General features: G+C 38.7%; 1 pseudogene across 1 annotated transcript in view; it reads left to right on the top strand.

The window, feature by feature from the left end:
• The window catches only part of LOC144754207 (E3 ubiquitin-protein ligase TRIM39-like), a 214,047-nt pseudogene that overhangs the window by 31,156 nt on the left and 168,721 nt on the right, over positions 1-14,170 (top strand). Inside the window, exon 2 of the transcript XR_013594682.1 lies at positions 77-172. The product of XR_013594682.1 is annotated as an E3 ubiquitin-protein ligase TRIM39-like (transcript). The remainder of the gene's footprint in view (positions 1-76; positions 173-14,170) is intronic.

Here is a 14,170-nt window from a genome sequence, read left to right as displayed (position 1 = left end):
AATCGCGTCGTCAGTTTTGTAAGTAAGAACACACTCTATGGATCCACACTTATTTTTTGCACTCTCATCTACGCAGGTAAAACTTCAAGAGTGGCTGCGTCTTCTGAAGAAAGAGGAAAAATATTTTCTGGAGTCTAAAGTCAAGGAAGAGGAACAATATAAAACCATGAGGGTGAGTGGCTGCAGTGAGCTCTGTGTGTCTGTATATGTCCATACCCATGTCTTTTTGTGACCTCCTAGAGTTCAATTGCAAAAAACACAGTTGATGGACAGAATGTAGAACAATGTCATACATTCACCCCAGTACAAGGATCTGGGCCTAAATCCATCGTTTTTTTGCACTCCACACCACCCTGGGTTAGACACTGGCTATATGCAAATCAGCTCTGACCCTGCGCCTCATGGGAACAGTCCAGTCCGAACTACCAAGCCATGTCTTTCCCAGACCGGAATCAAGCATCCAAGGACCGGTTTCTGGCTATCAGCCTTCATCAGCCTGGATAGCTTGACTCCAGTGCTGTGGAGAGCCTGGGACTCACGTCTGAGCATACCAAGCCCACTCGGGGTGAAAATTGCAAAAAACACAGTTGATGGACAGAATGTAGAACAATGTCATACATTCACCCCAGTACAAGGATCTGGGCCTAAATCCATCGTTTTTTTGCACTCCACACCACCCTGGGTTAGACACTGGACTGTTCCCATGAGGCACAGGGTCAGAGCTTTGTGAAAGAAGTTGAATTATTCAGTGAAAATCCTTTTCAAATGTACTTCAGGAAGTAGTAGTCAAAATGGCTGTGTTTCCCTCTCTTTTTTTTTTTTATATATATTCATGTACATAACCAATCAAATGTCAGGAAATAATAGTAGAAAATGAAAGTAACATTTTAATTGGTTGTAAATTCTAATACTTCAGATGTGTTTTTGTCATGTAATTTACCTCAGGATATTAAGACAGGGCTACAGGCCAAATGGCTCAATGGAATTCCTTCAAATTTGGGAAAAATGGTAGGGACTGGTATGTAGTATGGCCTATTCTATATTTGGTGAACATCTCTACAGAGGTTTATGTAAATTAACTTTAAAATTTTTTTGGGAGCGCTTACCGGTGAGCGCCCCGGTACGCGTACCGGTAAGGGCAACGGGAGTCCTCCATCTTGTGTTTCGGAGGAATTGAGACACAAGATGGAGGACAAACAATGTTGGGAATGTGTAAAAAGGGGCACGGTAGACACCCCCTGACCCCCTAGGTTTTCTGAGGGGAGTTTAAGAGGTACATATATGCCCCAAAAAAAAGAAAATTTAATTTTTCGCGGGGGGAGCACCCGGTACGCGCACCGGCTAGCGTACCGGGGAGCGTACTTTGGTGAAAAATAGTGAAAAAAGTAGGAAAAAGATTATTTCACATGTTTCCGTGCTTTCTCAAATTGTGGACAAAATTGGTTGGACCACTTCCATTTCTGTCTTTGGCATATATTGGAATATACCAAGGCAGTTTGTGGAAAAAGTGTCATCAATTGTCCAAAGGTGTCCTTTAAAACCATTTCCAGACCTACCCCAGTCAAAGTGCCTAGGTCATTTCCACCACAGTGCAAAATTATAAGGCCAGGGTGTGGCAGATGGTGCAAAGTTTTCACCAATGGTATCAATTGATGACATCTCAATCCTCTTTGGCCAATCCATTTGATGTGCACATTTGGTAAATCAAGGTTGTGAACATTTCTGAGAGCTGCATACCTTTGAGCCCAGTGGATGTAGCTATGTCCAATAATCCAAACAGAATACATGGTGAGAGGAGGTTCTGGTGCAGTCAGATGAAGTGTAGGAATAAAATGGCAGTTGGAACAGTAGGAGTATGCAAAACAAAAACTGTGGAGTTTCAGTGCTCTTGAATCACAAGCAATGATTGGTGGATTTAGAAAGTTGAAAACTGAAAGTTAGGGTGCATGGTTCTGTTCTGTGAAAGAAGTAATTTGAATGGTTAAGAAAAAGTCATTTAAAGAAACATTGCACCTCATAAGCTGGTGTATTGAGAGGTCAAACATCCTTGCTGAGTTCATTTGCAACATTGTAGAATAAACTTTTAACCCTGAGAGCTCAGTGAGGAGGGAGTTGCTATGGTAACAGGTAGAAAGGGCTGAGGGGGGGGGAGGGTGTTGGTTTGAAAATAGAGAGGGAAGAGTTTTGATTGGTTACCATGAGCAATATGTGTGTAGAATTAGAGGTTTTATGTGCCATTAATGGTTGCAGTGCCTGGAGAACATACCTTTTGCTCTTCTAAAGAAATATTGGTGTGTGTTTCTGACACTGTTCTCAATCTCCCAAAGCATTTGTAAAGGTGAGTTATGATTCATTGAATACAGATAGAGAGTTCAGATTAAGAAGCACATTGAGCTTCTTTGCTGTTGGTTTGTGTGATGCTTTTTGAAAATGCATGGTTTCAATATTTGCAAGATAGAGGATTTGTATTTTGTGAAATAGTGAAGTTTCAGTAGTGAAGTTGAATGGTTGTACATAGGACCTGCGCTCTGTATCTAAAATGTTATTTAAAAAACACTTTTAGGGCAAATCAATGGGTTGAAGTAGTCAAATTGAATGCTTGTACATAGGACAGGTGCTCTGTTCCTAAAATGTTAATTGAAAAACGATTTTAGGGCAAATCAATGGGTTTCAGTAGTGAAAATGAATGCTTGTACATAGGACCTGTGCTCTGTTCCTAAAATGTTAATTAAAAAACGATTTTAGGGCAAATCAATGGGTTTCAGTAGTGAAAATGAATGCTTGTACATAGGACTTGTGCTCTGTTCCTAAAATGTTAATTGAAAAACGATTTTAGTGCAAATCAATGGGTTTCAGTAGTGAAAATGAATGCTTGTACATAGGACCTGTGCTCTGTTCCTAAAATGTTAATTAAAAAACGATTTTAGGGCAAATCAATGGGTTTCAGTAGTGAAATTGAATGCTTGCACATAGGACCTGCGCTCTGTTTCTAAAATGTTATTGAAAAAACGTTTTTGGGGCAAATGAATGGCTTTTACATTTTTAAGAAGGAATAAATAGTGTGTGCAAGATCACATAAAAATATTTGAATCTTTTACAATCATGTCACCTGTGTTACCTCAGATTAGGAAGCAGACTGAGTTTCTTTGCTGTTGGTTTGTGTAATTTTTTGGGTAATGCTTGGTAGGAATGTTTGCAAGAGAGAGGAAATGTATTTTGTAAGATAGTGAGTTTTCAGTACTGAAATAGAATGCTTGTACATAGGACTTGCACTCTGTTTCTAAAATGTTATTCAAAAATCGATTTTGGGGCAAATCAATGGCTTTTACATTTTTGAGAAGGAATAAATAGTGTGTGCATGATTACATAAAAAAATGTGAACCTTTCACAATCATGTCACCTGTGTTACCTAAGATTAGGAAGCACACTGAGGGCCTTATTTATGAAAACAGTCACTTTTCACTGCGCACTCCTTGCGACACGAATGATGCGTTATATTTAATGTATGACGCATCATGTCGCAAGGACTTACAAATAAGTCAGTATTTCTGACGTATCTGTAAGCGCAAAAGTGACGCATTGCTGGAGTGTGTCACAAAAGTGACGCAACTCCAGCAATGCATCTTTTCACATGGGGGAAGCCCCATGTGAAAGGGCTTGCGTCAGTCTTACACCTGCTGTGAGGCAGACGCAAGATTATGACGTAACAGCGACCTAAAAGTGACGCAGTGAAATCTCATAGATTTCACTGCGTCACTATTACGAGGCTTTTTGCGGGGGAACGCCCCCTCTGCATACATTATACCTGACGCCGGTATAATGTGGCGCAGGGGTTTAAAAAGTGATGCATCTACCTAGATGCGTCACTTTTTAAATATGGCGCAACAAGGCACATGTTTTATGCCACCGATGCGTCACAAAAAGTGATGCATCAGCAGCGCAAAACTGACGCAGGGCGTCATAAATGAGGCCCTGAGCTTCTTTGCTGTTGGTTTGTGTCATGCTTTTTGATAATGCTTGGTATCTACATTTGCAAGATAGAGGATTTTTATTTTGTGAAATAGTGAGGTTTCAGTAGTGAAGTTGAATGGTTGTACATAGGACCTGCGCTCTGTATCTAAAATGTTATTGAAAAAACGATTTTGAGGTAAATCAATGGGTTTCAGTTTTGAAATTGAATGCTTGTACATAGGACCTGTGCTCTGTTTCTAACATGTTATTTAAAAAATAATTTCAGGGCAAATCAATAGGTTTCAGTATTGAAATTAAATGCATGTACATAGGACCTGCACTCTGTTTCTAAAATGTTATTCAAAAAACGATTTATTGGCAAAGCAATTGGTTTTAGATTTTTGAGAAGGAATAAATAGTGTGTGCATGATTACATAAAAATATTTGAACCTTTCACAAACATGTCACCTGTGTTACCTCAGATTAGGAAGCAGACTGAGTTTCTTTGCTGTTGGTTTGTGTCATTTTTTGGGTAATGCTTGGTAGGAATGTTTGCAAGAGAGGGGAAATATATTTTGTAAAATAGTGAGTTTTCAGTACTGAAATGGAATGCTTGTACACAGGACCTGCACTCTGTTTCTAAAATGTTATTCAAAAATCGATTTTGGGGCAAATCAATGGCTTTTACATTTTTGAGAAAGAATAAATAGTGTGTGCATGATTACATAAAAAAATTTGAACCTTTCATAATCATGTCACCTGTGTTACCTCAGATTAGGAAGCACACTGAGGGCCTTATTTATGAAAACAGCGATGCGTCACTTTTCACTGCGCACTCCTTGCGACACCAATGATGCGTTATATTTAATGTATGACGCATCATGTCGCAAGGACTTACGGATAAGTCAGTATTTCTGACGTATCTGTAAGCGCAAAAGTGACGCATTGCTGGAGTGTGTCACAAAAGTGACGCAACTCCAGCATTGCATCCTTTCACATGGGGAAAGCCCCATGTGAAAGGGTTTGCGTCAGCCTTACGCCTGCTGTGAGGCAGGCGCAAGATTTTGACGTAACAGTGTCCTAAAAGTGACGCAGTGAAATCTCATAGATTTCACTGCGTCACTATTACGAGGCTTTTTGCGGGGGAACGCCCCCTCTGCATACATTATACCTGACGCAGGTATAATGTGGCGCAGGGGTTTAAAAAGTGACGCATCTACCTAGATGCGTCACTTTTTAAATATGGCGCAACAAGGCACATGTTTTATGCCGCCGATGCGTCACAAAAAGTGACGCATCAGCAGCGCAAAACTGACGCAGGGCCTCATAAATGAGGCCCATCGTTTTTTGCACACTACTCCAGTTTAGTCCTGTCCACTGCACTCTTGGACACAAGCCTCAACTTTTGTGCTCCCCTGGACAGGCTTCATCTCATCTGCACTCCTGCTTAGGCCTCACAATCTTTTTTTAGAATAACATTTGAAAAACAGACAAAAGGTCATATGTATAAGCTTTTCATTAGACTACTGAAACATCGCTCATTTATAAAATACAATTCCTTTATGCACCAAGGTTTCTTTACCAATTATTATGAAGAATGTATAAGTCTCTGTTATATTCTGTTGCTGACTTACTCTATTTTTCCATCAGTCCCCTTCTAACATCCTCTCTGTGACTCATTCCTTTTTACATCCTGATTCTGTGTTATACTCTCTTACACTTTCTCTTTAACTTACTTTCTCTTACACCCTGTCTCTGATTTATTCCCTTTCTCTTATTACTCCTTGTTACATCCTCTCTCTAATTTAGTTCCTCTTACACTCTGTCTCAAACTTAGTCTCTCTGTCTACCTTTTACAGCCTCTCTGTGTTTTAGTCTCTTTTACATCCTGTCCCCTTCTAACACCGTCTCTCTGTCTTACATCCTCTTACACCCTCTCTCTGTCTTACACCCTGTTATATCCTTTTTCTAACTTATTCCCTATGTCCATTTCTTTGACTGACTCCCTCTCCTTATTACATCCTTTTTCTGTCTTATAACGTATTATACACTCTTTCTGTCTTACTCCTTCTCTATGTTTTTCTTCCTCTATCTGTTTCTTTGTCTGACTCTCTCTGTCTTTTTGTGTTAGTTCCTCTAAGTCGTTTTCTCTGTCTTAATCCTAGTTACATAGTTGTGATATAAACTTAGATATGTTGTAAAGTAGTGTTTATATCGTTTGCTTATTGTCATTGCTTTGTTCTTTGGTAATGGTGGTCTAAAATGTGTTATCTTTTTTCTTTATCACAGATTGAAATCAAGATTTGCATAGTAAGGAAATATGCCCTCAAGGCAGAGGAGAAGAAAAGATGTGAAGCGGAAAAAATCAAAAACAGCAACGGAATTAAAGCACTCCTCTACAACAAATACTTCAAAAGACAGGAAAAAAGCTCCTGGTAAGACAACTAAGTCTTTCTTTCGGAACATATGTAGATAAAAAAAAAAGGAGAGAGCAAATTTGAAGAGGAAGGAGAGGTCCCCTAAAAATGTTTAATACTGCAGGAGCAGAGAATAATATGTATAGGAATAGAAGGCAAAACCAATTTAGGGACATTCGTAAACGAATGTTTCACAATAGGGTAGTTTTAAATTTGTTAAAAAACATTAAGAAAGGTAAACAGAGAGCTGCTTTTTACAAGAAAAAGAAAAATGTAGAGAAATTTGTTGATCAGGCTTTTGAAGTTAAGAAAAAATTATTTATTTTAGTAATCAATAGAATTAGGACACTTAACAAGACAATTGAGGTTTTCAAATCAAAGAGTAGATGCAAGAGAGTAATTAATCGGACTAATTTTTGTAAAGTTTTTTCTGGAGAATGGATGCATAGTTCAAGTTGTGAGCCATTTTTTAATGAGGAGAGTTACTTTCAGGAGAATAATTTGGTGCATGCAGTTGACACCAGTGGTCGAGCATATGAGGTGAAAGATGGTTGTCGGATTGAAAAAGATAAACTTGTGTCTAGAGATGCAGAAGAGGTGTTAACTGATGAAGTTTTAGGGAGACGTACTAAGGGTCCAGTGTACACTTGGTGTGTAGTAGTATTTGTAGTGTGCGACAGGAATCAATTGATTTGCTTCGTAATTTCTTACGTACATATAGTAAGTAAAGTCTAAAACAGAAAATGAAGATGTTGCAAGACTTAGATCCTTGCAGAGTGAGAGAAAACACAGGTTTGCAAGGCCATTCACTGGCTTGTCTTTCAAGAAAAGTATGTCAGAGTCTTTTTCATCATTTTAGGATGTTAGCAGTGCATCATAACAAAATGAGGAAATTAGTGAGAAGGTTGTATTATGCAAAAAGTCCAGCTCTTAAGCTTAAACAGTTAAATAGTGCTCTTTTGCATGGAACTGAATTAGATGTGAAGAAGATTTGTGAAGAAATTGAGTTTTGTTATTTTGGTGAAAAAGAGGACAGTGTAGAAATTGACACAGTAATAGAAGGTAATGTGGGAGACAATGTACAGATTTCAAGTACAGAAAAGTTTGACCAGGAAATTACTAAGTTTAAGGTAAAATCAAGTGAAAGGCCTAATTTTACTTGTGTGTGTTGTCGACGGACTCATAAGATTCAGACTAGGTTAGTTGATTTATATGCAAAAAGTGAAATGGAAAATAATAGTGAATGGAAGAATTTTGCAACTTATTTGTTGGTGGAGAATTCTTTTGATTTGAGTTCTGATCAGCGTATTTGTAAATATTGTTATAATAAATTAAATGAAAATAGAATGCCTGCTAGAGCTGTTCATAATAATCTTGAGTTGGTAGACATTCCTGCTGAATTGATGGATTTGAATACATATGAATCTATTTTGATTCAATGTGTCCATCCTTTTCAGGCTATTGTTCGCATGGAGCCTAAGATAGGGAAATTGCCTCCTTCAGATTTGCAGAGAGGATTAAAGGGAAGAGTTGTTTATTTGCCTCTAGATTTCAAGAAAAATATTGATACAATTGGTATAGAAAAAGTAGAAGAGTAACCTTTAGTTATTCTAGTTAATGGAGTTCCAACAAAGAGAAAGAAAATCTGGCAAGATTTAGTGGATGTTAGGAAAGTCAAAAAGGCAACGTTGTATATAGTCAAAAACAATGAGTACTACAAACATGTATGTGTTGGAGCAGAGGAAATAGCTACAGAAGAAGACAGTGATTGTTCAGCCGGCCAAATTGAAAAAGTTTATGTCTCTAGAAGTGAAGAAATATATGAACATTATACTGTTCATCCTTTGCATTCCAAAGAAGTAATGGGGAATGCAATTGACTTGTTTCAAATGAAAGCAGCAAAAGGAAGTCCCATTAGTGTATGGGAAGAAAGTTTGGAAGCTCGTTCTTTTCCACAGCTATTTCCAACCGGTCGAGGTGGATGATATGACGATCGACCACTTCAAATTCCTGCATCTGAATACCGGACTTTAAGATTATATGCTGAAGATCCAAGGTTTCGTCAATGCATTCCATATTTGTTTCATCTACTGTATGAAAGTGACTTGTCTGGGCTTTCTTATGCAGTAAATCATATACTGAAAAGTGGAACACATCTACAAAATGTTTCGGCGAGGGACTTTATGGAGAAAGTCAATCTGCAAGATAATATTTTGGAATCTCATCTAATCAATCTCATGGCATGTCAGCGTGGTACAAACGAGTATTGGTACCGCCGTCATGGGGAATTGAAATGTATGCTAAGAAACTTAGGAACTCCTACATGGTTCCTCACTCTTAGCTGTGCCGAGTATGCATGGGAAGACTTACTTCAATTTATATGCGAGGCAAATGCAAATATACAAAATATAGAATTCAAAACACCTGGAGAACTGTGTTCTTTGGATCCAGTGAATGTATGCAGATATTTTAATCATAGATTTGAAGCTATGATGTCTTTTATTACCAACAAAAAAAATCCTCCCCTTGGAGAGGTTTTGGATTTCTTTTGGAGAAAGGAGTATCAAGCGAGAGGTGCTCCTCACATACATATGTTGTTGTGGATTAAAGATGCACCCACATTTGGAACAGATTCGGATGAAACAGTGATGAGTTTCATTGAAGAGTATTCAACATGTGCTGTTCCGAAAACTACAGAGGAAAACAGTTTAAGGCAACAAGTTTTACGCTTTCAATCCCATCGTTGTGGGCAGTATTGTCGTCAAAAATTCAAAAACAAGGAAAAGTTCTACACAAAATGTCGTTTCGGATTTCCACGACCAGTGATTTCTAAAGGAAGAGTAAATAATTTGATGTCTTCTCTACGACATACTGTGACGAGGAAATCACCCAAAAATACATACAACTTAAAAAGAAACGAAGAATCCAAGTACTACAACCCAGTGATTTTGTCCATGTGGAATGCTAACATGGATATTCAATTTGTTGCTGACAACTCTATTGCTGTGGCTCGATATGTGACGTCTTACATCACAAAAAAAGAAAAGACAGAACTGAAGGAAATGTGGGAGGACATTTCACATGAAAAGAGTCTAAGCAAGATATTATACAGTTACAGTCTGAAGATGTTGTCACATCGAGAAATTGGAGCATATGAATGTTCTGATCGATTGTCATCAGCAAGTCTATATGCCAAATCTAGAACCATCATTTGGGTGAGTCTAGGTCTTGCTGCAACATGAAACCGAGTTTTGAAATCTGTACAAGAAATAGAGTATTTGGCGGAGAAAGAACCAGAAAGTACAGATATTTTGAAGACAAACATGTTGGATACATACTATCCAAATAGAAGTCCTCACCTTGAGAACGCTTGTCTCTATGAAGTTCTGCAAAGCTATATTTATAAGAGAAACATCAGAGAAGATATCAATAATGGAACATATGCTGTGATTGCATGTGAAGGATGTTTAGTGAAACAGAGAAAAGGTCATTTGATTAATCATCGAAAATTGAGTTGCGAAAATTCAGACAAAAGGGAATTTTACTATTTGGCTCTTTTGCAACTCTTTAAACCATGGCGTACAGAAGAGGAACTACTTGGAGATTTTCTCTGTTACGAAGATTCTTTTAATGCAACCAAGGATACCATAGAATGTCCTGTTTTTCGAAATTATCTGCAAATTGTTAGGAATCAGCCTTGACTTGTGTGATTAGTGCGGTTCTGACACTTTTTTGTGGCCCCTTATTGTATGAGCATGTACTTCATAGACCTTCCCTAAGGGGAATAAGGAGGAGCAGCGCACTACCGTCGTTGCTTGGCTTACTCCTTCGTGACCACGCCCCCTCTCCACTTCCTGGTTCCTGCTCGTGTGTTGTGCTGGCGTCTTGAGGACTCTCTGCTGGGGTTCTTGAATATAGACGCTGTTATTCTTGGTTGCTGCCCCTTGTCCCTTTGAATTCCTGCTCTTGGAGTGTGTGTTTGCCTAAACGGTACTCGGCATTTCTTCGCCGCTTCTAATACCGGTGAACGCGACGCCCCTGCCATCGCTCACGCATTTTTCGGGCGTCTTCCGTTCACTTCATTCAGTCTCTTCTTTTGTTGGTGGCTGCATTACCTCCTTTGCTGGTATCATTCTTTTGGGACTTCCTATCGAGTGTGAGCGCTCCGCCCTGTCTTACTAGGGGCCGGGTGTCTCACCTCCTGAGTGGGTACTGCTCCGCTGTACTTGCCCCCTGTGCAGCCGGTCGGTGCCCCTCACTCCTCTTCTGTGTTTGTTTGCTTGTGTTTGGTGTATGGTTGTACTGCTCCGCTGCACTGGCCCCCCCTTCAGACAGCCGGTCGGTTCACCTCACCTTCCTTTAAGATTTTGTTTGCGTCTGAGGTGTGTTGAGTCCTTCGTGAGTTCTTTTGGCCCCCTCCCTGTTGCCTGGACTCATCGATGAAGCTCGCCCGACCTACAGTTGGGGTAAGATCCATAATTAATCACACATGTCAATGTTTTGCTATGTTTAAACAGAATAACCGTTGGGAGTGTTACTGTTCATAACTTGCTTTTTGTTTCCTAGCCTGGACCATCCCCTGAGACGCCTTCTGTTATTTGTTACCCCTCGTATGAGGAGAGTGGTGGACACTCCTTGGGTAAATTCCCTCATACTTTTAGGAGACAGTAGACAGGAGTGTTGTATAATCTGATATCGCATTCCTGCTTCTGTGTTATGGAGGTGGAGGGATTCTTCTTCGCTCCTGTGGAAGTTGGCCCTTCTCCTAACACAAATGTTGAACGAAGAAATAGAGCAAGAAGCCACAATTGCTGCAGAGATTGCTAGAGACAGTTCTCAAGGCAGCCAGAGTTCTACTTCATTGAGGCAGGATCCACTAGGAGGACCAATTATTCAAAATGAGGCTGCCACTGCTATGGATGAGGTGGAAAGAGCTATGGAACAAGCTGAAGAGGATGTAATTAACTTAGAAGATTTGGTGAAACAACTAAACATTGAGCAGAAACAGATATATGACGAAGTCACAGAACAGATTGAACATGGATTCAGTCATGAGAAAAAAGAGTGCTCATGTCCATCATTTAAGCCTGTCCAACTGTACGTGAGTGAAGAAGCGGGAACTGGAAAAAGTTTTCTGATTAAAGCAATTGCAACTTATTTGCAGAAAAGGACTGAATCACCGCTGTCTTGTGTTGTAACCGCTCCAACTGGGCTGGCAGCACATAACATTAAAGGGATTACATTACATCGTTTACTGATGCTACCAGTTGAGCATGATAATAAATTGCAATACCACAAGTTATCTGGGGATGCGTGTTCTGAAGTTTCGAGAATCCTGAAGAAAATGAAACTTCTTATCATTGATGAAGTAAGCATGGTCTCAAATCTAATGCTTGCTTTTGTGCATTTGAGAATGCAAGAAATTCTTAGAACAGACTATGATGTCTTATTTGGAGGAAAACACATTATTGTTTTTGGAGATCTACTGCAGTTGACTCCAGTGAAAGGACAACTAGTGTTTAAAATGCTCACGCATGAAGATACCAGGAAGTGCCTAGGAAGCATTGGAAACGTTAATATATGGTTAAACTTCAAATATGCAGAACTGCTTCAAAATATGCGACAGGCAAAGGATGAAGGTTATAAAAATATTCTACAAGATGTAAGAATCGGAAAACTAAGTGAGCATGGGAAGGAAGCTTTACATGCACGATTAATTTCAAACTTGTATCCAGATGAAAACATTCTTCCAGAGGATATTTTTAAGAAAATTACTGACAACAAATCTGGGATATGTTTGATGCCAACTGTGAAAGAATGTTCCATGTTCAACAACAAAATGTTAAAGTTAGAAAATTAAGAGATTGTGAAACTGGAAGCTGTAGATAAAATAGAGCATATGGGAGCAACAATTATTTTGTCTGAAAATTTGAAATCAAAATTGGATTCATTAGAGAAGAGTATATCTAAAACTGCTGGTTTTGAAAAGACTCTGAATGTGTGTTTAAATTGTCGTATCATTTTGAGAAGGAATTTACATGTTGAAAGAGGTCTGGTAAATGGAGCAATGGGTCATGTTGTTGATTTTGTGAATTACAGAAATAGAGATGGATTTGAATTTCTAAAAATTAAATTTGATGGCATTGAGGAAGTACAACAAATCAGTCGTTGTTCTGCTAGATTTTTGCTTGTGAAAGACTTATATGTTCGCCGAAAACAGTTCCCTATTTGTCTGGCATATGTGGTGACAATTCATAAATCTCAACGTTTAAGTGTAGATAGTGCTCTGGTGAACATTGGAACTTCTGTGTTTAAAGAAGGTATGGCATATGTGGCATTATCACGAGTCAGAACTTTATCAGGATTGTACTTGGTTGAGTGTGATGAGACAAAGATTTGTTTTGATCTAGATTGTGTTAAAGAATACAATTAGTTAAGAAGAGAATATGCTCCACATTTGCCTCAATATCCTCTGTTGAAAAACGTGTGGTAGGCCGAAAAAGAAGAAATGAGAATAATTGCAGTGAGGTACTAGCAAAAAGACAAAAAGTAGATGAAACTGTAATAGTAAGCAGAAAGAAAAAGGATTCTGTTGAAGATGTTGTTGGATTTCAGTTTGAAAACAGTTCTGGTGTCAACTGCTATGCTAATGTAGTGCTTAATGTTGTTTTTTTTTCTTCAAAATTAACAAGAACAGATTGTTGAAAATCGGGATGAAACATTCTGCTGTTTATTGAATTCTGTGTTTCAGAAATGTAGCAGTGATAGAGCAAAAATAGAAAGTGTTTCAGAAATTCGAAATCTTCTAGACATATGTTCTTGTCAAAATCAATTTTCACAGAATATTCAGCAGGATTGTCAGGAATTTTTAATGTTTATGTTTGATGGATTGGAAGATGAAGGAGTAGATATAAAAAATATTTTTAGTCTTTCTTATCAATGGCAGCATGACTGCGACAATTGTAGTTTATCAAGTAGTACTAGAATAGACACTGAAAGATTTATATATTTGACTTTACCAGACTGCAAATCAGTGTCTTTTAATAATCTAGTTAAAGCAGCTGATCACAATATGGTGTGTACTCAATGTAAGTCTGCAATGCTGTCTACATTATTTTTACAAAATTATGGTAAATATGTCATTTTAATGTTCCAACGATGTAGACGGAAAAAGAGAAACCAAATATGGATTCAGAGACCTGGTTTGTGTGTCGGTCACTGAACAAATTCTTTCAGTCCTGACCAATCTGGAAAGAAAAATTTCTTTCTAGTGTCCCCTCACTCACCGGGGTTTCCCCACGGTGACATGCTTCATCATTGGGGCCCTCCCAGTTCTCTACGAAAAGGGGCGTGCTGCGACTAGCGAACTACGCAGGAGCACTTTTATCGTGAAAGACTATGTGTGGGGTGAGAGTGAGATAATGACAGAGTGGGTGTGAGTGATAGGTAAAAATACCGTGCTAGTGGGCCTCAACAAATTTATTTAGCTCCTAGGTTGGTATGTTTTAAAAGGGGTTTAACACTGCATTTTAACCATTAATTAGGGCTAAATTAGTGTATGGTCAACATGTTTCAAGCTCCCCAGGCTTTTCATCAGGACCATATAGGGACCAGCCCTATATTTGCCACTCCTATATATACCTGATACGGTTATACAACTAATAAAATTAAGAATTGCACGCTGTTAACTATAAAACATGCATCTGATACATACGATTGTACTTGTTTTGTTGTGCATATAGCGGTGCTTAATAGCACTTCATGGTCTTAGGTGGGGGCAGGATCACCTCACGGAAGCATTG

The sequence above is a fragment of the Lissotriton helveticus genome, chromosome 5_1 (genome assembly GCF_964261635.1).
Source record: "Lissotriton helveticus chromosome 5_1, aLisHel1.1, whole genome shotgun sequence".
In the NCBI taxonomy this organism is placed as follows: Eukaryota; Metazoa; Chordata; class Amphibia; order Caudata; family Salamandridae; genus Lissotriton; species Lissotriton helveticus.
Note: the sequence above shows the minus strand (reverse complement) of the source record. Positions and strands in the feature narration are given on the sequence as shown.